Below are 27,439 nucleotides of genomic sequence, written 5' to 3'. Positions count from 1 at the left end.
AAATGCCTTCAGACATTGCCAAATGTTTCGGGGGTGGGGGGAGGGGAGCCTTTCCCAGGTTAAGAAACACTGACCTAAACCAACAAAAAAATTATTTTCTTCTACATTCTCTTCTAGAAGGTGTATAGCATAAATTTTTACAATTTCTATGACATATTTTGAGTTGATTCTTGCATTTGATGTGATGGTCAAGATTCATTTTGTTGCATGTAGATACTTAATTGTTTTAGACCCATTTGTTGAAAAGGCCATCTATCCTTCCCCCATTGAATTATCTTGGCCCCTTTATAAAAAATTGATTGACTACGTTAACTGTAGGTCTATTTCTGGACTCTCTGTTTATTCCACTGATTTTTATGTCTATCCTTACATCAATACTGCACTGTCTTGATTACTGTAGCTTTATATTAAGTCTTGAAATCAGGTAGCATAATACTGAAACTTTGTTCTTACTTTACAAAATTGTTTTGGTTGTCTTAAGACCTTCACATTTTTTGTAACTTTGGAATCAATTTGTTAATTTCTACAAAAACATCTTGCTGGTGTTTTGATTGAGATTGTATTGAATCTATAGATCAGTCTAAGATCTATACAATACAATACAGGTATTCTCATCTACAAACATACTTTATCTTTGCAAAGTTTTATTCACAGCGTTTTGTTGTTTTCAATGTACTGGTTGTGGTGGTTTTAAAAATATGCTCAGGGGTGCCCGGGGGGCTCAGTCAGTTAAGTGTCCGACTCTTGACTTCAGCTCAGGTCATGATCTCACGGTTCATCGGTTTGAGCCCTGCATTGGGCTCTGCATTGACAGTGCGAAGCCTACTTGGGATTCTCTCTTCCTCTCTGACCCTCTCCTGTACTCTTGCGCACTCTCTTTCAAAATAAATAAATAAACTTAAAAAAATAAAAAATTAAAATTGAAAATATGTTCAGAAATTATTTGATATACCTCCGTTTCAAAATTGGAGACTAATTCTCCCCTTGAGTAAGGGCTAGATGTGATGGCTTGACTTGTTCAAATGATACAATAAGGCAGAAGTGACAGTGTGGGGCTCTGGAGACTAGGTCATAAAAAAACACTGTGGTGTTCCAATTGGATTGCCCTTTCTCTCTTAGATCATTCACACTGGGAGAAGCCATCCGGTATGTTGTAAGCAGCCCTATGGAGAGTTCCATGTGATGAGCAACAGAGGTTTCCTGCTAACAGCCACATCAAGCCTTCAGATGACCACAGCTCTGGCCAACATCTGGGTTGCAACCTACGAGAGACACTGAGCCAGAGCCATGCAGGTAAACTGCTCTTGAATTCCTGATCCATGGAAACTGCAGTAGCAAATGTTTCCTGTTTTAAGCTACTAAGTTTGGGATAATTTGTTACACAGCAGTAGATAACTAATACATACATCTTGCATTTATTCTGTTAAACGTATCACTATTTGATTTTTTGATGCAATTTTATTTTTTAGTTTTATGTATTTTTAAGATTTTGTTTATTTCTTTATTTTAATTTTTTAAATATTTATTTATTTTTTAGAGACACAGAGAGAGAGACAGACAGACAGAGCACAAGCAGGGGAGGGGCAGAGAGAGAAAGACAGAGGATACAAAACAGGCTCTGCACTGACAGCAGGGCTCAAACTCACAAACTGTGAGATCATGACCTGAGCCAAAGTTAGGTGCTTAATCAACTGAGCCTCCCAGGAGCCCCTAAGATTTTATTTTTAAGTGTCTCTATACCCAGTGTGGGGCTTGATTTCACAACCTCGAGATCAAGAGTCACTCTACCGACTGAACCACCCAGACACCCCTTGATGCAATTTTAAAAGATGTTTTATTTTAATTTTTTAAGTTTAATTATTTATTTTGAGAGAGACAGAGACAGTGTGAGTTGGGGAGGAGCAGAGAGAGGGAGAGAGAGAATCCCAAGCAGGATCCATGCTGTCAGCACAGTGCCTGACACAGGGCTTGAACTCAAGAAACTGTGAGATCGTGACCTGAGCTGAAACCAAGAGTTGGACACTTAACCGACTGAGCCCCCCAGGCACCCATAAAAGACATTTTAAAACTTTGTTTCCAGTGGCTTATTGCTAGTATATAGAAATTGGATTGAATTGAGAACATTGGCTTTGTATCCTGTGACCTTGCTAAACTCAGTGTTAGTAGCTTAGAAGTCTATAATTTTGATGTGTTCATAAAATGATGTGATAATCCTCAATTCCCGTTTGGTGAGCATGCTGCTCTCTCTTTCCAGTAGTACACTTTTAACAAACAAAGTTCTTACTAATTTCGAGTCTCTGATCTCACCCTCTGACACTGGGAACCTTGAGGACCACCAGCAGCAAAAGTAGGAAATGGACTTTTACATTCACATCTCAACACTAACTCCACAACTCAATTACTATCCAACTTTGCTTCACTTCATTCTGCCTGCTATTAACTCATTTCCTTTCCTTTCCCTTTTTTAGCCACTGGCTTAAACAGGTTCAGATCTCTGGACTTCTCCCTACCATAATTCCTTTGCCTCCATTTTCCTACCATGTTTCCCAGTGTTCCTCACTTCAAGTTCGAAAGTGTGACGATCTGGTTTGGCCTGTCTCAACTTTTCCCTCCATGTCATTGGTTGCCTGGCAGCCCTCTAGTCAGGTCCCCTTTCTTCCTTCCAGTTGTTTCTGTCCACGGGGTCAAAATTCCGTGGTGCAAGTGTATCCATTTGGGCGTTAGGAGTGGGAACAGAGTGATCCCTTGAAAGGAGTGTGACGTGGTGGGTCCTGTGATGCAATGAAACCTCTCATATAGACCTCCAACCCTAGGCCCTACCTCCTCCTAAACCTCGAGTGACCTTAACACTTCTTGTCACCCAATCCGTGAAAGAAATGCAAATCCCATTTATAGGATTGAACATTCTTTTTTTAAATGCTTTTTTAAACGTTTATTTCTTTTTGAGAGAAAGAGTGTGTATGTGTGTGGGGGTGGGGAGGGGCAGAGAAAGGGGGACAGAGGATCTGAAGCAGGCTGTGCTCTGCCAGCACAGCACCTGATACGGGGCTTGAACTCACAAACCGGGAGGTCATGACCCGAGCTGAAGTCAGATGCCCAACTAACTGAGCCACCCAGGCACCCCTGAACATTCTTATGCTTAACATGCATTATCTTCATCCTCTCTCCCAAACCCTCCCACCCCTTTCCTTGCTCATTCACAATCGGAACTAAAAAGGCCCAGAAAAAGCATGCACTCCAATCCATGAATCTGACAGGTGAGAGAACTGTGGCCCGGAGAGCTAAAGCGAACTTGCCCAAATTTATATAGAGGCAAAATGGGAGTATAGGCCTCCTGATTTTCCCAAGATCCCCTCTCCCTCACTAACCAGTACTTGACTCCTTCAGACATGCCCACCTCCTCCCACTCCCTCTGGGGTCTGATGGGGCAAGAAACTGGTACTACAGTCTAATGGAGGCAGGCAGGGCCAAGGAGCATGTGGCAGTTAGGACTCAGCTTATGTTGTGGGTATTAGGTGTCCCACCCTACCCAGGATCAGACTCTAGATCTTAGTGAGTGAGTGCCTGGGGGTCTAGGTCCAGGTTTGGCTAGGAGATGAGAAGTACAGAGGCAGGGGGCTGGCTGAGTTGGAGCTAGAACCAATAGACCTGTGTTGGTTTCCTGCTGGTCCTATAATTACCACAAACTGGGGAGCTTGAAACAGTAGAAACGCATTTGTTCATGGCTCCGGAGGCCAGAAATCTGAAAGCAAGTCATTAGCAGGGCTCCCCTGCCCCCGGAGACTCTGTTCCTTGCCTCTTCCAGCTTCTGGTGGCTGCAGATGTTCCTGGGCTTGTGGCCACATCACTTCAGGCTCTGCCCCCATCTTCACGTCTCCTTCTCCTCTCCGTGAATGCCGGTCTTCACCTCTCTGTATCCCTCTGACTCTTTCTTATAAGGACACTTGTGATGACTTTTAGGGCCCCCTGGATAATTCAGGAGAAGCTCTTCTTCTCAAAATCCTTAGCTTAATCATGTCTTTTGCCATAAAAATAAGGTAACACTCATAAGTTCCAAGGATTTGATGTGGATATCATTTGGGGCACCTTTTTCAGCTCACCACAGACCTCATTATCCTCCTTCCAATGGCCTCTGAGCCGGGGGATGGAGTGGCAGCCTTCCTTATTCCTCCTGGGAGTCGAGGGGAAACTGGAGGTAGCCAAGAGAGAGAATAGTTATGGCCCTCCTACTTATTAGACACTACATTAGCTTGGGCTGCCATGATACAATACCACAGACCAGGTAACTTAAACAACAGACATTTATTTTCTCACAGTCCTGGAGGCTGGGAGTCTGAGATTAGGGTGCAGCATAGTTGGTCTCTGGTGAGAGCCCTGTTCTTGGCTTGTAGACAGCCGCCTTCTTGCTGTGTCCCCACAAAGCCTTTCTTCCACATGGACATAGGGGGAAGGGAAGGAGAGGGAGAGAGAGAGAGTGAGCTCAATCTCCCTGGTGTCTTTTCTTATAAGGACACTAATTCTGTCCGATCAGGATAGACCCCTCATGACCTCATTCAACCTTAATGAATTCCTTCAAGGCCCCATCCTGAAATATAGCCATACAGGGGGTTAAGCTTCAACGTATGAATTTGTAGGAAGGGATACAAACAGTCAGACAAGAATAGACCCTTATGTTTATGTTTTTATTGAATCATCTTAACCGGGAATTAGTATTCTATTGGACAGATGAGGAAACTGAGGCTCACAGATGAAGTAACTTGTCCGAGTCACTCACCCAGCTAATGAGTGTCAGAGCCAAGATTCCAAGCCAAGCCACGCTGATTCCATTGCCCTGGGCTCTGCTGGAACTCCACGGTTAAGGCTTCAGCTCTGCCCTGCACTCATAGCATCACTGCCTCTTGTGAATAGTAAGGGAGATGATTCATTTTCAGAAACACCAAATAAAAGCTGTGCTGTCTAGTTAACACTAGGTTTACAACCTACTGGAAATATGTATAACACCCCCCGCCCCTCCACAGTGGAGTCCTAAACCCTTATACACTTCACTTCCTGGTTCTGCTTCCACTCTCTGTTTCCAGGGCTTATTTTGGAGGGCTTTGTAAGGAATGTGTGCCAAAGAACAAAGGGAGGAGGGACTGAAAGTCTCTGCATCACCTCAGGGAATATACATTTCTTCCAATCAGACTGCTTTTTGCCTTATATGGGCATAGGTGATATTGGGGGTCGGGCCCTAGGCTGTAACCTCTGTAGTACTTAGCCAATGAGGAACCAGGGGAGGGACTTGCATACTCGGAGATAAATCGTCTGCTGTAACTGCCTCAAGTGTGCCTGTTCGTCAGACATCTGCTCTTACAAGAAGGTTGATTAAGGCCTTGCTTTACTGTGCTCCGAGTCTCCACGTCCCTCTTTTGATTGGGGTCCCTCCTTTGATTGGGTCGATCGACTTATTTCTAACACTCTGCTTTTACCTGAAGTACAAACTCAAGAGTTCACAGCTTCCTTAGCGTAGCATCTTCAGCCTTCAAGAAACCAATAAGCTCATAGCTCTCAGGTGTCTTGAGGAAGGTGATCACTGAAGGAGGAAGATAAGAGTCCGTGGGCTGGGCTTCCCTGTGTCTTGGCTTGCTTGAGCCCTGTGGGGGTGGGGTTTAGATGAGAACAACCTGGGGAGGGGCCAGGGAGAAAGCCCTCCTCCCCTGGGAGTGCAGAGACTTTAGTTGAGGTCCAAGCATGACAAAGCACCCACTCCATGGGTGATCTCTGGCAGTCTCTTTCACATTCTGGACCTCGATTCCTTCATCTTCCAAATGGGGGATTCAGTTCATTTATAAGATATGTTCAAGTCCTGAACTTCTGTGACTTAAAATACTGTCATCAGGAGCAAAGCCGTCCGGTGAACAGAATGTTGTTGCTCATCACTACCATTCAGTGAACATTTACTTCATTGCCATGTGCTTGCCCATGTGTTGGGCAATGCTGAACAATAGAGGGCATGCAGAGGGAGGGGAGACCCAATTCCTGGCCTTGGAGAATATTAGTGCAGGTAGAAAGGCAGATATAAAGGGAGGGGAGGGTAAGAAGGTATATAGTGTGCACAGGGCCCTGGTGCTGAGGAGGTTGCTGAGGGGGAGGGGCTCAGAGGGCAGAGTAGAGTTGCGAGAGACCCCACATTCAGTAAAGCAATGAAGGCATTGTTGTCTCCATTTTACAGTTAAGGAAACTAAAAGCTCCGAGAGAGAAGTGGCTGCTAAGTGGTCAGGCCTGCCTCCATTTCGGGTCCTTGTCTTTTGTTACAGTTTGCCCTACACTATAGGTGACACTGGGACGGGGACAGAAAGGAATCTGACCCAGACACTGAAGATGCATGTGAGAAGTTCTCAGTCTGGGGAAATGGACAATCAACACGCAGCTCTAGATTTTCAGAAAGCACAGCTTGGCCACCTTGTGGATGTCAGGCTTTGGACCCAGGAGCAGAGGGACTGAATCAAAGTGTTTCCAAGCCCTTGGGGAGCTGTAGCCTGCTGGGGCGATGACACATTCCAGGGTCAGAGCGGTGACAATCCACAAAAAGTCTCAGCCTAGGCCTGCTGAGGGTTTTCAACCCAAAGAAATTTATGGCCTCGGACATTCATTTATTCATCCACTTATTCACCTACTCACTATTCCTTTCATTCGGTCACCGCATTATATCTGTTTGGGGAGCCTGTCCTCCCTCTTTGGACACCAATCCCCAGGCCTGTGCCCCTGGGCTACAGTTTCAAGTCTGCATTTGTGTAACTTGTTGCTCAGTGCCTGGAGGGGGCAGGGCACGGGCCTGGTCTCCTGCCTCTCTGGTTGACCTAGGGGAGATTGAACCAGGTCAGTTGACCTCTCTGAAGCTTCTCTCTGCTGCTCCCAGAGCTCCCTCTCCAAGGCATGGGGACTCTAGGCCAGGTTGCAAGGGGGAGGTATTTGTGAGCACAAGGGCCCCACTCCCTAAATCTGCAGATCAGGTCCAAAGCAGAAGGGCAGAACTGGAGGGGAAGATCACAGAGCTTGGCCCTGTTCACCACTGTACTGATAAAGCAGAGGCAACCACTGCTTTATCAACCACCCACTGCTTTATGCAACCACTGCTTTATGCAACCACCCAAACGGTAGGGGCCCAGCCTTTCAGTTCCCAGTTCTCCCGCTGCCTACAAATCTATCCTGGGTGGTCCCCAGGCTTTGCATTTAGCTGTTTAGATGGGGGATGGGAGGTCCCTCCGCAAAGGCTTGGCCGGTGGGTGTGGTGGGGGAGGGCAGCCGCTCCCGGTCCAGAAAACATTCCCTCTCAGTGCTTTTGATCTCCTGTGAGCCAGGCCCCATTCTTTCTCCCTATCTGTCCCTGGATTGCCCTGCGCCGAGGACAAAGTGGTGGAGGAGTGGAGGCGAGTGCGGGGAGGGTGAATTGGAGAGATAATGCAAAGGTCGTTCTGGGGTTCATTCTCTAACCCTTCTCGACAGTCGGGTATCTCTTGAGTGGCTGGTGAGGGGCACGAACCGACGCGTGCATGTGTGAGATCAGGTGTGGACAAGGGTCTGTGGGACTACACACACGTGCACGCGCATACGTGGGTACCCATGTGTTTGCGGGATTGTGAGCAAGCACGAGGGTAGCCTGTAGACACGAGTGCCCGCAGTGGTGGTGCTGCGGCTGGCTTGAGAAGGCGTTGGTCTCCCCACTGACCTCCATCGGCGCCACCTCTCCCCCTCCCTTTGATGCGGACAGGACTGGACAATCTGTCATAAAGGGCCCCTTGGAGACCGGTCCATCCAGGTTGGCTCCTAGATAAGACATTCCGGAGCGCAGACTTGTGTACCCGGATGTCCTTGTACATCGAATTCCACTTAGAGGCCCGAGGCGGAGTCCTCTTCCTCACACGCGGGGTGGGGGTGTGGTCGGGGCATGCGTGAGTACAGGGGAGCCCTGCCCGCGCCTCTCCTGCAAATCCCGGGACTGTACATTTCACCACCTGCTCGACCCCGCCCGGCCGCCGGCCTCGTCCCTGCGGGCCCCGGGGCAGCCCCTCTCTTTGTCTGGGTCCAGACAGGCGGCCCGTAGCACCCCGACCCCGCCGCCTGCCTCGGGTGCAAGAGACTGCCCCGCCCCCTTTCGGTCCGCGGGGCCCCGGAGGCGCGGGCGGCCGGGCAGGTAGCGGGCAGGCGCCGCCCCGCCCCGCCCGACGACAGGGCGCAGGGTCACCTGCCTGGGCGCGCCAGCGGACGAGCGCTACGTGCTCTGGCCGCGGGCAGGGCGGGGGCGGGGGGCGCGGGAGCTGCCCGGTCGGGGGCTGACGGAGGCGGCCCTCGCCCCCTTAGTCCTGCCCCTTCCCGAGCGCGCCCCGCTCCTGGCTGCCGCCGAGCTTCCCGGTCGGGGTTCGGGCGACCCCTCTCCCCCACCCCCGACACCCCCCCCCCCCCCCCCCGCCAAGCGCAGGGCCCGCCTTCCCCGCCCCCGCCACCTGACCACCTTGCACCCCAAGGCCCAGTTCGAAGGCTGCTTCTGGGAAGCCGCCTCTGACTCCCGGTTTTAGTCAGTCCTCGGGGCGCCCTCCGGCTCTGATCACTCGGGTCGAGGCTTGCTTCCCCTCAACATGCAGGGCGGGCCCGCACTGCCCGGCACCGGCCCCACCGCCACACTGCCGTCTGTCCTCGGAGCGGGAGTGAATGGGCGAAGGCAGAGAGGGGCCTGAAGGAAAGCCGGGCGGGGGCCACAGCTCGAGCCGATGCGGGAGCTTCCCTGTCAGTCCCGGCACCACCGACCCTAGGGACGCCTTGGGTGCTTCATTTACGTGAACTCCTCAGCCAGGACCCCCTAGCCTTTGCTCAAGCTGTTCCTTCTGCCTGATACACTCTCTCTTCAGCCACAGGTGCACACTGGGTCCTGGGGATCGCTCCTGGGGAAGCCATGCCTGATCCTCGGGGCCTTGTGGTGATCTGTGCACCTGACTTCCGTGCCAGCTGTTTACGCATAATGTTGCATTTCCCCCTTTTTATGACCCTGCCAGATAGTGAGGTGACAGCCTTGGAGTGACTGACCTGGGGTGTGAGCTCTGTGCTAGAAAGACATCGAACACCAAAAAGACATCAAAAATAAGCTCTTTCTCCCACCTCACACTGTGGCCTTGCTCTCCCAGGCCGTCCTCTGGGGACAACTGTTCCTCTGAACTGCTCCCCACCTCCCCTCAATCCTCCCCCCTCTCAGGCCAGAACAGGGCAGGGCTGGGATTCTTGCTCCAGGGCTAGGTCAGTCTGGGTCCTCTGTGGCTTTGGGCCTCCTTGAGGAATTTCAGGGGTGAATGTGCAGGGTGTGGAGAGGGGTGAGGTGGGAGCTGCAAGAATGTGGGGCTCCCAGAGGGAAGGCCAGCAAAAGGTGGAGAGGGCGGTGTGAGTGGGCTTTCCTGGGAAAAGGCCCTGGGAAGCAAGGGCTACTTTGAATGACAAAGGTTCCCTGGGGAGCAGAGGAAGGCTCGGGAGGGTGGGAATGTGGGAGGAAGAGGCTCAGAAGGGCGGGGAGGAAGCTGCCCAAGGGCTTCCATCCGCAGCGGCCCTTTCAAGTCCTGCTAAACCCGTAACAATGAGAGGAACTGACCTGTGGACACCAGGGGCAAAGGATGATTAACGTAATTCACCGAGGAAATACAAAAACCTTATGAAAATGTCAGAAATCCCAAAGTACAAATGAAAAGGAGATTCCGGCTTTTCTTATCTATAGAATTGGTCAAGATAAAAATAATGAAAACACCAGATGCTGGTACGATGTGGGGGAAGCCAGGGCCTTTTTTTCTGCCGAGGAGGTAAATCGTAGTATTCTGCAGGATAATTTGACAGTACGTATGAAAACTTTTAGAAGAGTAATCCTTTGAGTTAGCAATTCTGCTTCCAGGATGTGCCCTAAAATCAAAGCTGATGTATCCCAGTCTTATTTGTAATTGGGGTAAATTGGAAGTCTTCTAAATTTTCAATGACAGGGACCTGGGTAGATAGACTGTGCAGCATTCGTAGAAGGAAGGCTGTGGGGAAATTAAATATCACACTCTTGAAGAATATTAAAGAGATGAGGAAACCTCAAGATATGCTGGTAAGTGAAAAGGGGAAGTTATAAAACAGCATGACTCCAATTTTATACGATGTGTATATAAATATGCATAATAGCTGCCACGTGTAGTGCTGGGCTGGGTGCTCTACCGTGTGCTAAGGACTTCACTCAGTCTTCCATTCAACCTTCCCAGCAACCTCGCAGAGGGAGAGTCTACTAACTGCATGGGAAAAAAACTGCGAGGAAATTAACCCAGATCGGAAAGCTGGTTTGTGCTTTACCCAACAGAGGTGGGAAGTCAGCAGAGAACTTTAAACAGGTGAGCAACAGGTGAACAAGCAAATCATCTAGGTGGTTGAGGAAGATCATCGTGTAGCGGTTTGGATGAGGGACTGGAGAAGCCGAGAGGTAGGGAGACCTGGCCGGAGCCTGTTGCAGGATAAGGTAAATCTGGTTTTGACTCGTGTGAGGGTCGGAGGAAGAAAAGGTGCTCTGGAAAGGGTCTGGAGAGGATCCAAGAGGCAGAAACCCGGGATGACCCATCTCAAAGAAGTCCAGGGAGGAGAGTGAAAAAGGGAATGTGAGGAATAGTACAAGAGTGCACGCTTCTACGTGGGGCCTTGTGGTGTCTCTGCCTGCACCCAGGTAGAGGATCCCCCAGAACCTCCCTGGGCTCCCTGCCTCCTTGCCTGGGGCTTCCGTGTGTTCTTTGGTAACCCCAAGGCCTCCCCTCCCCCACCTGAGGGGCATCGTCATTCTGCTTGCCCTCGAGCAGTATTTGGAGCTTCAGATGAGAGACCAGAGACAGTGCTTTACAAACTGTCCAATGTATAATCTCTGACTCAGGCTTTTTAAGTCTCAGGCTATTCTGAGGCTAGTTGGTAATGTTTTCTCTTGTCTTTGGTGGCTGCTTGGCTCACCCTTTTCTTCTCCGACCACATCTCTGTTCTGACTTGCTTCATAGCCTGCCGTGAGTCGGCAGCTGGCCCATCCCAAGAGTTGCTGTCAGCCATTCGGCCCTGATTTATTGAGGGTGACTCTGCCCTGGGGCCTGCTCTTTGCCCCACGGCTCCTCCCTTCACTCTCCTGCGTCTTGAAGGTCTTCTTCTCTATCATATTTTCCCCCAAGAGACCCAAGTTTATACCATAATTTCAAAGGGGAACAAAAATTCCTCTTCTACCTACTACTTCTCTAGCTCCCTGTCCTTTTGCATTCCTTCCTAACCAAGCTTCTCCAGTAATTATCTACCTTTTTTCATCTCCCTTTTGTCCTTTTTTTTTTTTTTTTTTTTAAATCTTCTTTCTCTCTCTCTTTGTTTTCCCTCTTTGTCTCTTCATTCTTTGCAGTCAGGCCTCTGCTCCCGCCTATCCACTGAAATTCTTGTCATGATCGCTTTTGGGTTAAGTGCTAGCCCCCACAGGATATGTCCAAATCCTAACCCCTGGAACCTTTGAGGTGAACATATTTGGAGAAAGGGTCTTTGCAGATGTAATTAAGTTAAGAATCTCAAGATGAGATCAGCCTCGATTTAGGGAGGGTGGCAGGTGTGTTTACAAGAGAAAGCCAGGAGGATCTGAGACTGACGCAAAGAGAGGATGATGACTCTGAGATGCAGAGGCAGGGGCCATAGTAATGCAGCCACAGCCAAGAAACACTGAGGATTCCAGGATCCCCCTGAAGCAAGGAGAGAGGCCCAGAAGAATCCAACCCGCTGATATTTTTATTTCAGACTTCTGGGCCTCTAGAACTGTGAGATGATGCATTTCTATTAATTTAAGCCACGAGTTTGCTGTGATTTATTACTGCTGTCCAAGAGACTAGTTCAGTAATAATACCAGCAGCCAACATTTATGGAGTGCCTACCCTGTGCCTGGCACGGTTCTAAGTTTTACATGCATTATTTCATGTAATGCACGGTTTACATGCATTGTTTCACTTAATTCCTACCACCAACCCAATGAAGTGGACATATACAAGCAATGTCAACAAAAGCAGGTTTGGGGTTTTTTTTGTTTTGTTTTGTTTTGTTTTTATTGAGGGTTTTTCTTGTCTTTGGCATTTGAAAATTGAACCGTCCACCTGAGCGGCATGTTTCATTATTTTTCTCTTTTATACGTGAGGAGCCTGTAGACCCAAAACTTAGGTAATTGCCCAAGGTTACACAATGAGTATGTAGTGGAGCCAGGATTCCAGCCCTGGTAACTCCTGTGGGTGCCTTTAACTGCTTTGCACTTCCCAGGCTTCTGGTAGAGAGAGATCCCACGAGGCCGATGGGCCGAGTGGCCCAGGGCTGGGTATTGCAATTGCAGGGCTGTAAGTCGCCAAGCGGCCGGTGAGTTTGGGGGAAAGACTGGGACTAGGAGAGTAAGTCGGGCTGAAGGAGGAGGAGATGGGAGGTCTTGGTGACCTCAGACAGCATAAGCCCCTGGAGCAACAGAGCAAGAGCCTTGTCTGTGGCCCCCCCTGGGGACTCTGGCTTTTAAGATCCCTGAGCCGGCGCAGTTCTGAGACATGATAGGTCTAGTTGCGGCCATGGGAGTAAGTGATCAAACATCAGTGGGGCGGCTGGGGGGACAGGAGGGGTGTGGGCAGGGAGATTGTCAGTCGACTCCACTTGGTCAAGGAACCTGGGAGACAAAGATCATACCATAACTGATCAACTGCTCTGGGAGTTCAAAGCTTTGAGCCAACACCACTCTTTGTTCTTATCATGAAACAAATGGAACCTGAGCTGGTTCTTGAAAAACAGATAGGAGATGACGAATGCAAAAGCCAGCAGGGCTTCTAGGTAACAGGCACAGCAAGAACAAAGACATGGAAGGCCAATGCACAGGGCATCTAATTTAGAGTTTAAGTTGGCTCTAGTCAAGGGTGCATGAAAGGAGACGATGGGACTGAACTTTGAAAGTGTCCTAATTTGGGTACCCTGCAAAGCAGACACTGAATCCAAGATTTAGGTGCAGGTGCTAGATTTCACAGGGTGTCCTCAGGAAGCATAGTGAAGGAGTGGAGAAGAGACAGAGAAGGGAGAAAAGTCAATAAAAGATGAGCAAGTTGCCTCTTAGGTAACTGGGGCTCAGTCCCACAGGGGACCCATGGATAAACTATGTGGAACACACTGCAGAAAGTGTCCCACAGAAGGACAAGGAAGCTGGAATATTTGTCTACCCGATCCAGTCAGTCCTCTGATCCTGCTGCCACAGAAGGCTCTTGGGCAGAGACCAGCCACTCTTGTTACCAGTCCACAGTGAGTTAAATACTAAAATTCTGAGTAAACATTTAGAAACATTTTGCAGCAATTTGACATTGCTTTGACATCCAAGTGCAAAATATGAAAAAATGGCTCTGAGATGTGTTGTCGATAATTCGAGAAACGTTGCTCTATTCAGTTATTTCTTGAAGAAAGGCATGAGCGAAGGAGACCATTGTGGCACTAGTGGGTCCTCCATAGGGAGGCCCAGGTGGGCAGAATGTCCATCCCACCACTTAGATGGTGGTTTTGTCACTCTGTCATCCAAAGGAAGCCTTCCTAGGAACCCTACCTTTAGCATAGGCTGCTACAGGTGATATGTCTCTCCTGGCGACCAGAAGGTCAGACAACGAGGGTCAGGCGCAAGCAGCTCCAGTGCCCAAGGGCTCTTTGGTTCTGTTCCAGCTGGAAACTTGCAGATTCTGCCCCAGGCTTGTGGGCCTCTAGCACCTAACCCTGTGCTTCTACCCAGTGCCCTGGAAGGAGGGTGATGGCTAACAGGAGCTGTCTTTGGGAAACCACCCTAAGACCAGACAGTTTATTGCCACCTCCCATCTTGACAATGGATCCTTGAGTTGGCGCCAAGGATGTGGCATGATTCCTACTCTTGCCTCCCCTTGGCTGGAAGCTGTCTGATCCAGGGTCTTGGGTCAACAGAGCAGATCTAGGCACGAGTATTCCTCAAAGCCAAGATGACTCAGGTTGTCAAGTGTGAGCCAAAGTAAAGGCCCAGAAGCTAGTTCAGTCCTTTAAGGGAGTTTAAAGATCCTCCACCCTGGCTATGTTTTCACTTACCTGTTCTGTCGTGCCTGGTGCAGTGAAAATAGCCCTGATACCCTGGGTTGAAGCTCAGTTCTGCTGTTTTGCTGAGTAATTTGGGGCTGTTCACAAAACCTTTCTGTATCTCAATTACCACACTTGGAAAAGGATAGAACACCCACTTCACAGGCTGATTCTGAGGATGAACTGAGATAATGCTATGGAGCACCTAGTATGCGTGGGCCCTCAGAGTATGGGAGTGGATATGAGAATGTATCCTTCCCCTTCCCGGCAGCTGGGGAAACTGATAAGAATTCTGGCTTGGAGTCAGACGGACAGGTTTTTGCTCAAGCTCGGTCATCTCCAGCGTGTACCATGGGTAAGTTTCTTAGCGTCTCTGAGCCATGATGATCTCATCTATAAAGAGCAAAATACCTACTTGCCAGGTCGTCGTGAGGATTAAATGCGACCAAATGTACAGAAGAATGTGGCACCCTGTAGATGCTCACTACATGCTCGTTCATTGAACACCTACTATTATTAGTGATGTTGGAGACTGCGTCCACTAGGTCAGGCATTGGGGATACAATGGTGGGCAAAGACCCACTCTCTTGCCTAGGAATTCATCGAGGGAAACGATATTATAAGGGAAACAGATAAACGTACAGATAATCAAGTCACAACCATGGCACTACAAAGAGAGCTATAGAGTGCTAAGTAAAGATGTAACAAGATAATTTGACCAACTTTGGGAAGTCAAGGAGGGCTTCCCTTAGGAAGTGGTACTTGAGCCAAGTCTGCAGCATGAGTGGGAAGAACATTCCAGATGAAGAAACAACATGTGCAAAGTCCTGTGATGGGGGTATTCTAGGAAGTTAAAGGGACTCAAAAGAAGCCAGTGTGGTAAGAGCCCAGGGATGGAGGGAGCATGAGGTACAGTGGGTCTGGAGAGGAGAGGGGAAGTCAGACCTCACAGGCCTTGCAGGTCGAAAATCCAAGAGGAAGGATAATAAGAAATACAAGGCTTCTGGGAAAGAGTGAAGGGAGGGCATCAAAACCCAGGAGGAAAAATTGACCTTTGATGAGAAAATCAGCTTCCATGTTGAAATAGAAGAAAAAAAGAAAAGGATGGGTATAGAGGTGTGTGTGTGGTGGTGGGTAGAATATAAGGGATGAGGTTTTCTTTCTCTGTTAAGTAGAAGATAGAATCACCACTGAGAATGAAGGCAGAAGAAGCTGGCTTGAGGACTGTGGTGAAGATGTGACAAGGCCATTGAAGGGTGGATGATTGCTGGTCAGTGTCCAAGGCCCTTTTGAGATGAGGGTTCCAGAGTCTTGGGAAAGTCCTCTGCCCCATGGCATGTAGCTCTTAGCAGTGTTTGGCTGCCAGGCACAGCAAGCCACAGGAAGCAAATGGGGAGAGGTTTGCCCAATCAGTCTATCAAAAAAAAAAAAAAAAAAAAAACCAAGGGGGGGTGGCAAGAGAATTCATGACATTGGCAAGACTACCATTGAAAAGTTGGACCTTCACTCTGAGCTGCAGTAAAGGAAGACATGACCCACACCTGGTAGAATGGCCATCATCCAAAAGACAAGATATAGCAAGTGTTAGTGAGGATGTGGAGAAAAGGGAACATGTATCATTGTTGGTGGGAAATGTAGATTGGTGTAACCACTATGGAAAACAGTATGGATGTTCCTCAAAAAATTAAAAATAGGACTATCACATGACTCAGCAATCCCACTCTGGGTATATAGCCAAAGGAAATGAAAACAGGATCTTAAAAAGGTATGCACACTCCTGTGTTCATTGCAGCATTATTCACAATAGCCAAGATATGGAAACAACCTAAGTGTCCCTCTATTGATGAATGGATAAAGATTTGGTAGGTATACAATGCAATATTATTCAATAGTGAAAAAGAAGGAAATCATGCCATTTGTGACAACATGGATGAACTGTGAGGGCATTATGCTAATGAAGCAAGTCAGAGAAAGACAAATACTGACAATATCACATTATATGTGGGATCTAAAAACAAAACATAACAAAAACCTGTTAAACTCACAGAAATAGAGAGTCCAGAGGGGTTGCCTGGGGGTGGGGGTGGGGGGAAAGACATGAGAGAAAGAAGAGGGTTGATGGACTAGAAGAAGATAGAGGGTCAGTGGCTGGAGAAGCCAGTGTGATGGACAGTTGGAGGCGACTAAGGTGGTACATGTGGTGAAAGAGTGGAGGCTGTAGTCAGTTGGATGTTCAAGTTGTGATTTTTGAGCTGGGGCCATTATGGTTGTTGGCAGGATCCAAGGTGGGGCTGTGGGAGGTGGTGAATGATGAAGTGGGTGTATATATTTGTGGGGTCACATGAACTGTTTTCTTTCTCCAATTAGCCCAACAGCCTCTTTTTTCTCAACCTTTAGTTTACAACAACCTTGCCCCTTCCCTCTAGACTTCTTCAAGCTTCCTTCATGTTTCAACTCAGAATGTCCCTTCCACAAGGAAGCCTTCCCTAACTCTTACCCCAAGAGGGGACCCTGTGAGAATTAAACATCTTGTGAGGTGGAGAGATGCCACACCTTAATCACCTCAGCTGTGTTCCTGAATGTTCCCTGACTGGGTGGAAACCCCACAGCAGGCACTTGTTATAATTATTATTAGTCAGCAGAAATGACAGCTCCCATCCACTGAGTGCTTATCATATGTCAGGCTCTGCGCTGAGCTTTAACACACATTTTCCCCACTCATCCCCATTTCGCAATAATTTTCTGAGTAGGTGGGACCACCACACCCTCTTTTCCAGATGAAGAAGGCTATAAGAGGGCAGGGGACTTTCCCAGGGTGTATAAGCAAATAGTGCTTTGGCTCCTCTTTGTATTTCTAGTCCCAGAGCAAAGGGGAGCCATGGGTGAGCCACAACTCACCCTGCTCAACTTCAGTTATCTGTGTCATACTTGACCCTTTGCAAGGGGTTTGCATGGGCCTCAGCTTCTCCAGAAGTACAGAGTCAGATATAGAAGGGTTTTCCATGGTGAACCTAGTTCAGCTGCCCTGTTCATGCTGAAAACCCTGTTGTGGACTGAATGTTTGTCCCCCTCAAATTCATATGTTGAAGCCCTAACCTCACAATGTGATGGTATTTGGAGATGGGGTCTTTGTGCCGTCATTAGGTTTAGATGAGGTCACAAGGGCAGGGCCTTCATGATGGGGATAGTGCCCTTATAAGAAGAGACACCAGATGGGTCTCTCTCTCTCTCTCCCCCTCCCCATGAGCAGGCACCAAGGAAAGGCCATGTGAGAACACAGGAAAAAGGCAACTGTCTGCAAGTCAGGAAGAGAGATCTCACCAGAAACCAAATTGGCTGCCATCTTGATCTTGGACTTCCCAGCTTCCAGAACTGTGATAAATAAAGCCACCCAGTCTGTGGTGTTTTGTTTTGGCAGCCGAAGCTGAGAGATATAGCCCCTTTTCCATATCCTTTCAAAGTGCTCACCTCTTTCCCCTCATAACGGGGAGCTCACTGCTTCCCCGAGGCAGCCATCCATCTTGGAAGATCTGTGCCTGTTGGCAAGGTCTTCCGTTGTTGGGGAGGAAATCTGCCCACCACGGCTTACATACAACAATCCCAGCTCTGTCTTCTCGACCCACCCAGAACAAGACCATTCTCTCTTCCCCACCACCCCTTCAGATATTTGCAGGCAGGGACTGTGACCATCCCACCTACTGTAGGTCCCATGGGGACAGAGGCCATGTCTGTCCTTTTTATTTCTGTGTCCCCAGCACCTTGCACAACACTTGCCCCAGAGGAGGAGCCTTATACATATTTGTTAGTTGAATGAACAAAACTAGTTCTATCCGGGTTAAGTATTTCCAGTTCCTTTAACTGTACCTCCAAGAACCTGATTTCAAATCTTTTCTTCAGTCTCTTTCTTCACCATGTCATGCTACTTTTCCAGAAACTGAATTTTTATTCCTGTAGAAGAATGAGGTGTTGGCTCTTACAGCTTGATGAATTGTCAGACATTCCTCCTCTGTCTTCCCTTTTCCTGCGCTCTTCTGTCTTCTCTATCCTTCCAGGTTACACAGACTCCCCACAAGAGGACAGTGAATGTTGTAAAAAGCAGACAAAAGGGAAAGAAAAGCTGACACTTGTTAATGTTCAGTACGAGTCTTTCCTTGCCTAGGATAGGACAGGCAGGGTGGTGCAGGCATTAGGGAACAGAGCTCTGAACCCAGTAGGACAGAGTGCAAATCTCAGTCTTGCTCGTTGCAGAGCTGTGTGATCTGGGGTAGGTGGCAACCTCTCTGAGCCTCGGACTCCTTATCGGTGAGACACCTACCTTTCGTCCCCACCTCAGGTGGAGAGTAAATGAGATCATCAATACCTGAGACAAATCCCTTAGCAGGGTGCTCAGCACATGGTGCTACAGAACATTGATGCTAATAGAGGATGTGGAGGAAGGCAGTGGGTTCTACAGTGGAAGGGAGACATCGTCTCTGTTGGAAGGAACTGGGTTCAAATCCCAGCTGACTTCCTGACTCACTGGGTCACCTTGGACAAGCGGTTTTCCCTCTCTGAGCCCCCATGTTCTCATCTGCAAAAATGGAGATGCAAGGCAGTTGGAAAGACTCAGTGAAAGGGTGGCATGAAAGTCCCCAGCATGGTGACAGATCCCCAAAAGAAGTTTGCTCTCTGCCCTTTCATGTATAGTGTGAGCTCCTGTGTCTCCCTCTCAGTGAGTCATTCAGAAGGAAAAGCTGATTCTCTTGAGTAGACCCACAGCCACATCGCTGTGGAGAAAAAAAGTGCAGGTACACAGGGCTGTCAGAAGAAGGGCACAGGGCCAGTCCCCAGGTGTGCTGACACCCCCCCTCCCCTTCCAGATGTCTTCTGCATAGTAATATTGTTCTGGACCTGCTGAACTTGCTGTTGAACAGAACTTAGAGTGGTGCCTAACACCTGCACGTATAAACACTTGACTATTTATTGAGTGAATAAATGAACAGTATGGAATGAAACCTAGGTTGTTGGGTTTTTTTTTTTTTTTTTTTTGACTGGTACACTCTTCATCCTGCATTTATGAATATATTTTAAGTACAAAATAACACATTTTAATTCTGGAAAAAATAATTAGAAAATACAGTTGATCAAAAAGAAAAAATAAGGGGCACCTGGGTGGCTCAGTCGGTAGAGCATGAGACTCTTGATCTCAGGGTTGTGAGTTCAAGCCGCACATTAGGCATAGAAATTGCTTAAAAAACATAACAATCCCATGCAATCCTCCTGTCCAGCCATAACCACTAGTGTTAACAATTTGCCATTAGATCCTTCCAGGCATCCCCCTAAATATCAGTCAAGGTATATGTTTTGGGAACTGGTTTTATTTTTCTTTTCACTTAGTAATACTGTGGATGTCTCTCCATGTCATTGAAAAATTTTCTAAGACCTTTTCATTCTTTTTTTTAACGTTTGCTTTTGAGAGAGAGAGAGAAACAGAGCATGAGCAGGGGAGGGGCAGAGAGAGAGGGAGACACAGAATCCGAAGCAGGCTCTAGGCTCTGAGCTGTCAGCATAGAGCCCAATGCGGAGCTCAAACTCACGAACTGTGAGATCATGACCCGAGCTGAATTTGGATGCTTAACCAACTGAGCCATCCAGGCGCCCCTCTAAGACATTTTTAGATTTTACTCTTTGCTATTTTATATTTTACTATTAAGCTATACAATAGATTTACTATTATATTATTTATACGTATTTATAATTCCATTGAATGAATGTTCCATAAACCTATCTTTTGTAATTTGAAAGACAAACATTAAAAAGTCCCTCTCGAGAATTGTGTCTGCAACTCTGTCCCCCGGGATTTGATCTGTTCTTAACAAGGCTGGAAGGGCACTAACCACTCGTGGATTATATGTTGCTAATATGTAAGCCCTATCGATCCATCCTGTAGGAGCTGAGGGGTGGGTGGTTTGTGTGGTGGAGAAAAGCAGGGCTCTGATGTCTGATGCCTGTGGCTGAATGCCCAGCTCTGCCACTCCTTAATTTCCCCATCTGCAAAATGGGGATAAGAAAAGCTCCCCTCATGGAGTCATTGAGAAGATGATATGACTTACTATATGAAAAGTGCATGGTTAGCAGTCAATAAATGGCAGCCATTATTATTAATATTGTAAGGAAGATGTGTTTAGCCCCAATTTATAGGTGAGGAATCACATAGCAAAGAGCTGAAGTGACTTGCCCACTGACAAAACTTGAAGAGAATCTAAACGCTGTCTGGCTCCAAAGGGAACTAGAATTTATTAAGTTTCTGTAATACACCACATTCTACAATAGGCATAATTTTGGGTAGTGTCACCTTACACCATTTAAGACCTAGCAAATATGGGACATAGAATATCCTAAATCATACTTTTGTGTAGATATTGTTACCCTTACTTAGTGAAAGAAAAATTGAGACCCACAGATGTTGAGCGATTTTGCCCAAACTCAGAAATCAGCAAATAGTAGGGCTGGGATCGGAACCCTTCACGCGGTGGCTGCCTGTCTCTCAAGCGAGTCTCAGAAGTTAAATGGCTTGCTCACGGTGTCGCCACAGTTTCTACTTTGTCATACTACCTCCCCAAACAGTCCTGTGGAATTTTCCAGGAATCTGGGGCTGGAGGTGACCTCCGTCTATGGTCATTAGATGCTGGAGGAAAATGACCAGGACAGCAATATCCTGACCGTCAAAAGATCACACTTGGTGCCCAGGGGGCCAAGTAGGTGAAATGCAAGAATCCCAGGCTGGAGATCAGAAGTGTCTGCAACCCCCTCCTTCCCTGCCTGCCCCTTCCTTCTCCCATCGGCCCTGGCAGGAAGGAGTTGTTGCCATTAGCTTCAGGAAGCAGCTCGCACAAAGAGACAGTGCCGCACCTTACCCTGACCCCTCCTTTCCCCTCTCCTCCAAATAGTGAAAGTCGGAGTCATAATAATTATCACGACAATACTTACCACGTAGGAAGGACTTTTCATACCTTTCTTCAGCCTGGCCCACCCAGGGTTTCCTGGCCTCCTCTCGTGGTGGGGACTCTCACAAATACAGCAGGTGCTGTTGGATCCCTGAGTCCATCTTCACGATCACCTCTGAGGTTGGTGGCTGTTGTCATTCCTGGGTGACAGAAGAGGAAGCAGGCTCAAAATGGGCAAATACTTTGCTTAAAGTCCTGCAGTGAAGGTGCCGGGACTGGACCCCAAGTCTGTCTGATTGCAGAGCCCTTGATCTTAATCAGTATCCTGGACTGCAGAGTCAATGTTGGTGCTGGGCACTCTGTGGCAAAGGGACCTGGGATGCTACCACTTTGTGAGTGTACTTGGGGGGAGACGGGGTCTGGAAGCAGCACCTGAAATACGATTCTGGGTTGGGCTTCTTCCTGGTTTCCCGTATGACTGTGATGTACCTCTCTGTGCCTTCAGAGACCTCAGTACTACAGGGTGAGGCTAAGAGGCCCGTGCCCTGACTGGGCCGTGTGAGGAAATCAGGAGAAGGAAAACAGGAGCAGGGGGAGCACCTCTGAGCACCAGGGAGCCATCAGCAACCCCCTGGGCCCCACCTCCGGTCTGTGGCCTCCACTCTCTGTTTGAGGATTTATCTAAAATGAAGTCTACCTCTGCCCAAAGTTAAGCTGCAGTAAAACCCAACACTGGGGGAGGGGGAAATGAATATATGAACTATTTATTTTTTTAAAAAAGGGCACTGGACGTGGGATCAGAAAGTCTGTGTTTTGGTCTGGACCTATCATTGCCAAGGTGTGGAGCGAAGTCCAGTTTCCTCCAGCTTGAGCAGGGCTCTGGGTCCAGTTCCATCTCCTCTTTGGGCTTGATCTTGAGATCTGTGAGACGAGGGCGTCTTTCCAACGGTCTCTCTGACACTGGTGCACTCCTATGGTGTCTACTGTCAGATTCTTGTCCCGAAGCCCCTAGGTTCACCTCACTGTCTGGGAAGGTGCAAGGGCCTGGGACTCTGGGTTCAGGTCTCAGGGAGGACACAGGGATGGGGGCGCAGGTGGGTAGAGGACGGGAAAGGGGCACAGTGCCATGAGGACAGACCGCTCCTGGCTTGGCCCCTGTGTCTCCCCCCTGCATGGTGTGGGGGGCCTGGCCTGAGATCAGAGGTCCACCCGCGTCAGCCCTGGCTGGGCCCTCGCGTCAGGAGGCGCCTTCTCAGCACAGAACAATGCGGGCTCTTTGAAGGGTTGGGCAGCAGGGGATGGGTGTTTCTCCAAACATAGGGCCTCCTTTGCAAAACAGGCTTTGATTCCCAGGCCCGGAGGCCCCAGGTGCCTGTTGGGCGGCAGGCGGGGGCTGGGGGCTTTGTTTGGCAGGAAGAGGGGACTTGGAGACTTGGGAACAAAGCCTGGGACACAGCTGGCCAGGGCTGAGGGCTGGCCTGGGCAGGCAGGTCAGGCTGGGATGCCAGTGGGGGCAGTGGTCCTTATGTCTCGGGTCAGCACCCCTCAGCCTGGCTCCCTCGCATGGTAGGTCCTGGCTCTCTCGCGTATGTGGAAGAGGCCATTGAACTCCAGGCTATCATGGTGGTCCACCGGCTCCCCATGTCCCTGCTCAGGAGCGAAGTAGGCAAAACTGAAGTCTAGGACACAGAATCCAAGAGGTGGGGAGGAAAGAGCACTAACCAGAGCCCGCTGGCCTGCACTCAAGCACCTAGGTCACCAAGATGGATGATGGCTCTTACCTCCTGCCAGACTCCATGTAGGACACTTGACAGGCATGTGTCGCTGATTTAACCCTTGTTTTCTCGCTTGACAATGGACTAGAAGACCCCATAGGGCCTCTCTGGACTCCTCTCCTATCACTCTCCCACTCACTTGCTCCACTCCAGCTACTCTGGCCTCCTTTCAGTCCAGAACATACCAGGCACACTCTTCTCTCCACATCAGCTGTTCTCATCACCCAGAATGCTCTGGCATGGCCAACCCTTCATTCCTTTACAGGGTGGCTCACATCCTATGCTCTCAGTGAGGCCCATCTTGAATACTCTCTGCAGGACGTGCCTTCCAGCCTGCTCTCCTTTTTTTTTTTTTTTTTTTTTTTTGTCTTTCTTTCTTTTTTTAAAGTAAGCTCTACACCCAGCATGGGGCTTGAACTCACGATCAAGAATTGCATGCTTTACGGACTGAGCCGGGCAGGCATCCCCTAGCCTGCTCATCTATCATGACCCCTTAGCCTACTTTTTCTCTCCACACTGCTTTTTGTCTCCTGCTTTATGCTGGTTATTGACTCTCTCGACTAGATTGTAAGCTCCACTACGTCAGGCACCTTTGTCAATGTTATTCACTCAGGTACCTCAAGCACCTAGAATAGTACCTGGTATGATTGAGACATTTGCAAGGTTAACTTTATGTCAACTGTCTAGGTCAGGGTACCCAGTTGTTTAGTCAAACACTAGCCTAGATGTTTCTGTGAAGGTAGTTGTAGATATGAGTCATATTTATAATTAGTTAACTCTAAGTGAAGCAGATTACCCTTCATAATGTGTAGATGGGCCTCATCCAATCTGTTGAAGGCCTTAAGAGCAAAAACTGAAGCTTCCTGAAGAAGAAATTCTTCTCAAGACTGCCACATAGAAACCCTGCCCGAGTTTCTTGCCTGCTGGCCTGCTAAATTTAGACTCTAGATTGCAACATCAATTCTTACCTGAATTTCCAGGTACTTACCTGAACTTCCAGCCTGCCCTGTAGATTTCAGATTTGCCAGCTCCTTAAAATGAGGTGAGTTTGCCAATTCCTTAAAATCTGTCTTGCTTTTTCTGTCTCTATATATTTATAAAACCTATTGGTTCTGTTTCTCTGGAGACCCCTGACTAATACAGCACTCAAGAAATACTAGAGTTGAGCCATAAGAAATTGCTGTCTTTGTGAGCTAAAAACAAAGGGGGGGGGGGTTAAATACCAGCAATTTCCTATGGCTCATTCTAAAATTTGTTGAATGAATAACTGAATGAACCATAAAGCCATCATGAGGTGGGCGTTATCTTACTGACAAGAAAACACAGACTCTAAGAGATGAAGCTGCTTGCTAAGAAGGGCACAGCAAACGGTGGCGGGTCTGGGATTCGAACCTCAGACTGACTCCAAGGCTCCTAAAAAATGCAGCAGCTTCTGCTTTCTCTAACCAAGCAGCCCACCACAGGGAGCCCAAGCAGAGCCTATCTCCATTGAGAGCCTTAGTTTGAGAAGTCAATGAAACCGTGGCCCCGAGAGTGGGCCAGTTTAGAAGCTCTCCACCTGCAAGTTCTGAAGCCACCGTGAAGGTCGCTGTACCAGCGTTGGCTCCCTTCCTCTTGGGCATAGCTTGGGGCTGCCGGTGGCCTTCCTTGGTCCCAGGGTCTTTCCACAGCTGCTGATAGCCTCTCTCTAAGGGAGTCTGAAGAGAGACTGACAGAAAGGCATTCTTCGTTGTCTCACCAAAAATGGAGGCATCCCGTGGGGAAGGCAGCATGGCATGCTGGAGTGTGGTGGTGAAGGTGGTCTTGGCGCCAGAGTATTTGGGTCTGAAACTTGGCTCTGCCACTTAGCAGCCAGGTGACTTTGGTCCACTGATTTAATGTGTCTGAGTCTTGGGCTCCCCATATATATAAAGTGGGATAATAATGCTTTGCCCCTAGCATTATTTCAAACACTAGATGAGATAATGCATGTAATGTACTTAGAATTCTGAGAGCTCAGTAAACAGTAGTAGTTAGCATTATCACTTTTAGCAAATAATATCACCACAAAGTTTTAGATATTGCTGGAGGCAAAGAAGGGAAGTTCACAGCATCTATGTTGGGGCCCTGATTACATCGCTTTGTCCCCTCCAAGATTCCCTCCCCCTCAGTGTGATGGGCCCTTGGAAGGGGACCTGATTGTCATAATTTTCTGTGGTTTCGCTCTGGTGAGTTTATACCATCCAGGTGTTACCCTCTGGGGGGTATTCCTTGTTTAGACCTGAGCTTTCATTCTGGCAGAAAGCCTTTGTCTGCTGTTTAAAAAAAAAAAAAAAAAAAAACAAAAGCAAATCACCAGCACTTCAGTCTCCTGGAAATGACACCCCATGGCAGATAATTATAGTACCTTGCATTTTTCATATGAACTAGTGTTTATGTTAAAACTGTAAGGGAGGCGTGACAGTGACAGGTACCATAATCCTGAATTTCACTGCCAGAGGAGCTTAGGTGCAGAGGAGACTCAGCTTTTCCGAAATCATCGGTGGTCATGCCAAGCTGTAAGCTCCCCATGTGCTCCACTCCTTCTTAAGCGTGAAAACAGCTCACTCTGAGAGAATGCCGTATCCAGAGAGAGGGTGTAAGACAATTCTCCACTCTAAATGCATTTTATAACAAAAGCTTTATTACTATTTCACATAGAGGTAAACAAACGCAGTATTTAGAAATAAAATGCACACACATTGGAAACAGCACGCTTAAATTATTTTTAACCAATAATGGTATGAGATCAAAGAGGCTTAGACACCACATCTCGGGGGAGCTGTCCTGAACTTTGGCTTTCAGGATGACTTCCTTCCTGCTCCAGGGCTCAGCTCAGGTCGGTCCCTGCAGGGGAGCAAGAGAGACCAACAGCATCATTTTTCAGACGTTGGTAGACCCTCAGCATGGTCAGAGTTGCCTTCTCGCCCCAGCTCTTGGACTGTCTGGCTCTCACTGGTGTAGGAGGTTATCGGCACCAGAGCCTTCAACAGCTTCTTCCTGTTATCAGAGCCCAAGTGTCCAAGAAGGAGTCTGAACCTCCTGCTTCTTCCCATCCTGCTGGGATACAGTCTGTCCTTGGAGCGAGAGTAAACAGAGGAGGTGACAGTGTCAATAAATGTCTCCCGTGTGGCCTTGGCTAGCATACATGCCTTTCTACTAAGGGGCACAGGTAGATTTGTGTTCATGGCCCTTCCTATGACACACACAAGAATAAATATTAAGACAGGAAATAGTAATAAAAATAAAGAAAAGAACAAAGAGGAAAAGAATGTCCCTTTGTGGACTCTGAAAGAGATCTTAAAAAGCTAGTTCTGGGTAATACAAAGTACTATCTTTTGAACCTTGTCACACCATAGGCGATGAGTAGCAAATTTGGTTAAGAGCCAACATCACCCGAAACAACGAATTTCCCAGTCACTTACAAATATACAATGAGCATGTGTCAGTTAACTCATTCATTAACGAGAGAACAAGTAATATGGTACAACTGGTCCAAAGGATAATTACAAGAACCTCACATTTACAGGTTATAAGAATGCTGTTGTATTAAAAAATATTTACAAAACTGGTCTATCCATGGGGCAATAATCAATTGTGTTGCACAGCTTCCAATTCATTTGATTTCTATGGAAAAGAAGAATTTGCATTATTATCAATTTTGCCCAATGTAGAGAGTTGTAAAATATCTTAAGGGTAATAAGATGTGAAGTTGGCCTGGAAGAGAACTCTAGACAGGGCACCCAGTCATCTTTTATGCCATGTCAATGCCTTTCTCACAATTTTTCCTGACACCAGAAAAATAAATTTGGCAAATACATCCAAAGAAAGTCATTAAAGACTTGGTTCTATTTGAATCAAAGTGGGAGGTGAATCACTGCAGAGTTCCATCTTTGTCTACATATGGATGGTTCCAGAGAAGGCAGTATACTATCGAGGTAGGAAGCAGGAGATCTGGGTTAGGTCCAACCTCACCACTCTGTAGTTGGGTGGCCTTGGGCCACTCCCTTCTCTCTGACTTACATGACTTCTGACTTTCCCATGACTTCTGACTTGCAAAATGGGGCCAATAACAATGACATTACAGAGAGGAAAGAACTGTACCAAGCCTGGTGGATAGTGGGAACTCAGGGCACAGGGGCTTCCTTCTGGCTTCTTGAAACTATTCCCAGTGGCTACTCAAGGTGTGTCCATCTTTTCCAGGTGCAAACACTGCCCATTTAAGCCACCTGGCACTTCTGAGTGTGAGATCCCAAGTGGATGGAGTTTTGTCTGTGTAGACCTTTGTAGGCACCGAGCAAACCCTGTGAGAAAGGTAGCCAAAGTCTTCTTCTCTTTGGAGGAAAATGGATCCTGACCCACGGTGTCACCAGAGGGCAGGTGTCTGGGAATGTAGGGAAGGGATGAAGTCAGTGAGCCCAGTGCAGAGCTAAGAAGAAATGTTGGTTAAGAGGAATAAGCCAGGGTTTCCTACCTTTCAGGGGATGGTAAGAGACCTCTTCAAAAATAGGATGAAAACCTTACACTCACTCCCCAGAAATAGGTATATAAGTTGGCAGGGGCTGTGGCAGATAGCTCAGAGGGGCTGGGCCTGGAATGGGCACCCTCTGCAGCTCCCTCCCTTGG

At 48.0% G+C, this 27,439-nt stretch overlaps 1 long non-coding RNA gene across 1 annotated transcript in view; it reads left to right on the top strand.

Moving 5' to 3' along the window:
- The window catches only part of LOC132672548 (uncharacterized), an 81,211-nt gene that overhangs the window by 19,924 nt on the left and 33,848 nt on the right, over positions 1 to 27,439 (top strand). Inside the window, exon 2 of the long non-coding RNA XR_013557620.2 lies at positions 1,120 to 1,293. This is a non-coding gene — a long non-coding RNA (uncharacterized LOC132672548). The remainder of the gene's footprint in view (positions 1 to 1,119; positions 1,294 to 27,439) is intronic.

This window comes from Panthera onca, chromosome C1 (genome assembly GCF_046562875.1).
Source record: "Panthera onca isolate mPanOnc1 chromosome C1, mPanOnc1 haplotype 2, whole genome shotgun sequence".
In the NCBI taxonomy this organism is placed as follows: Eukaryota; Metazoa; Chordata; class Mammalia; order Carnivora; family Felidae; genus Panthera; species Panthera onca.
The sequence above is the reverse complement of the archived record's forward strand: the minus strand, read 5'-3'. Positions and strand labels throughout refer to the sequence as shown.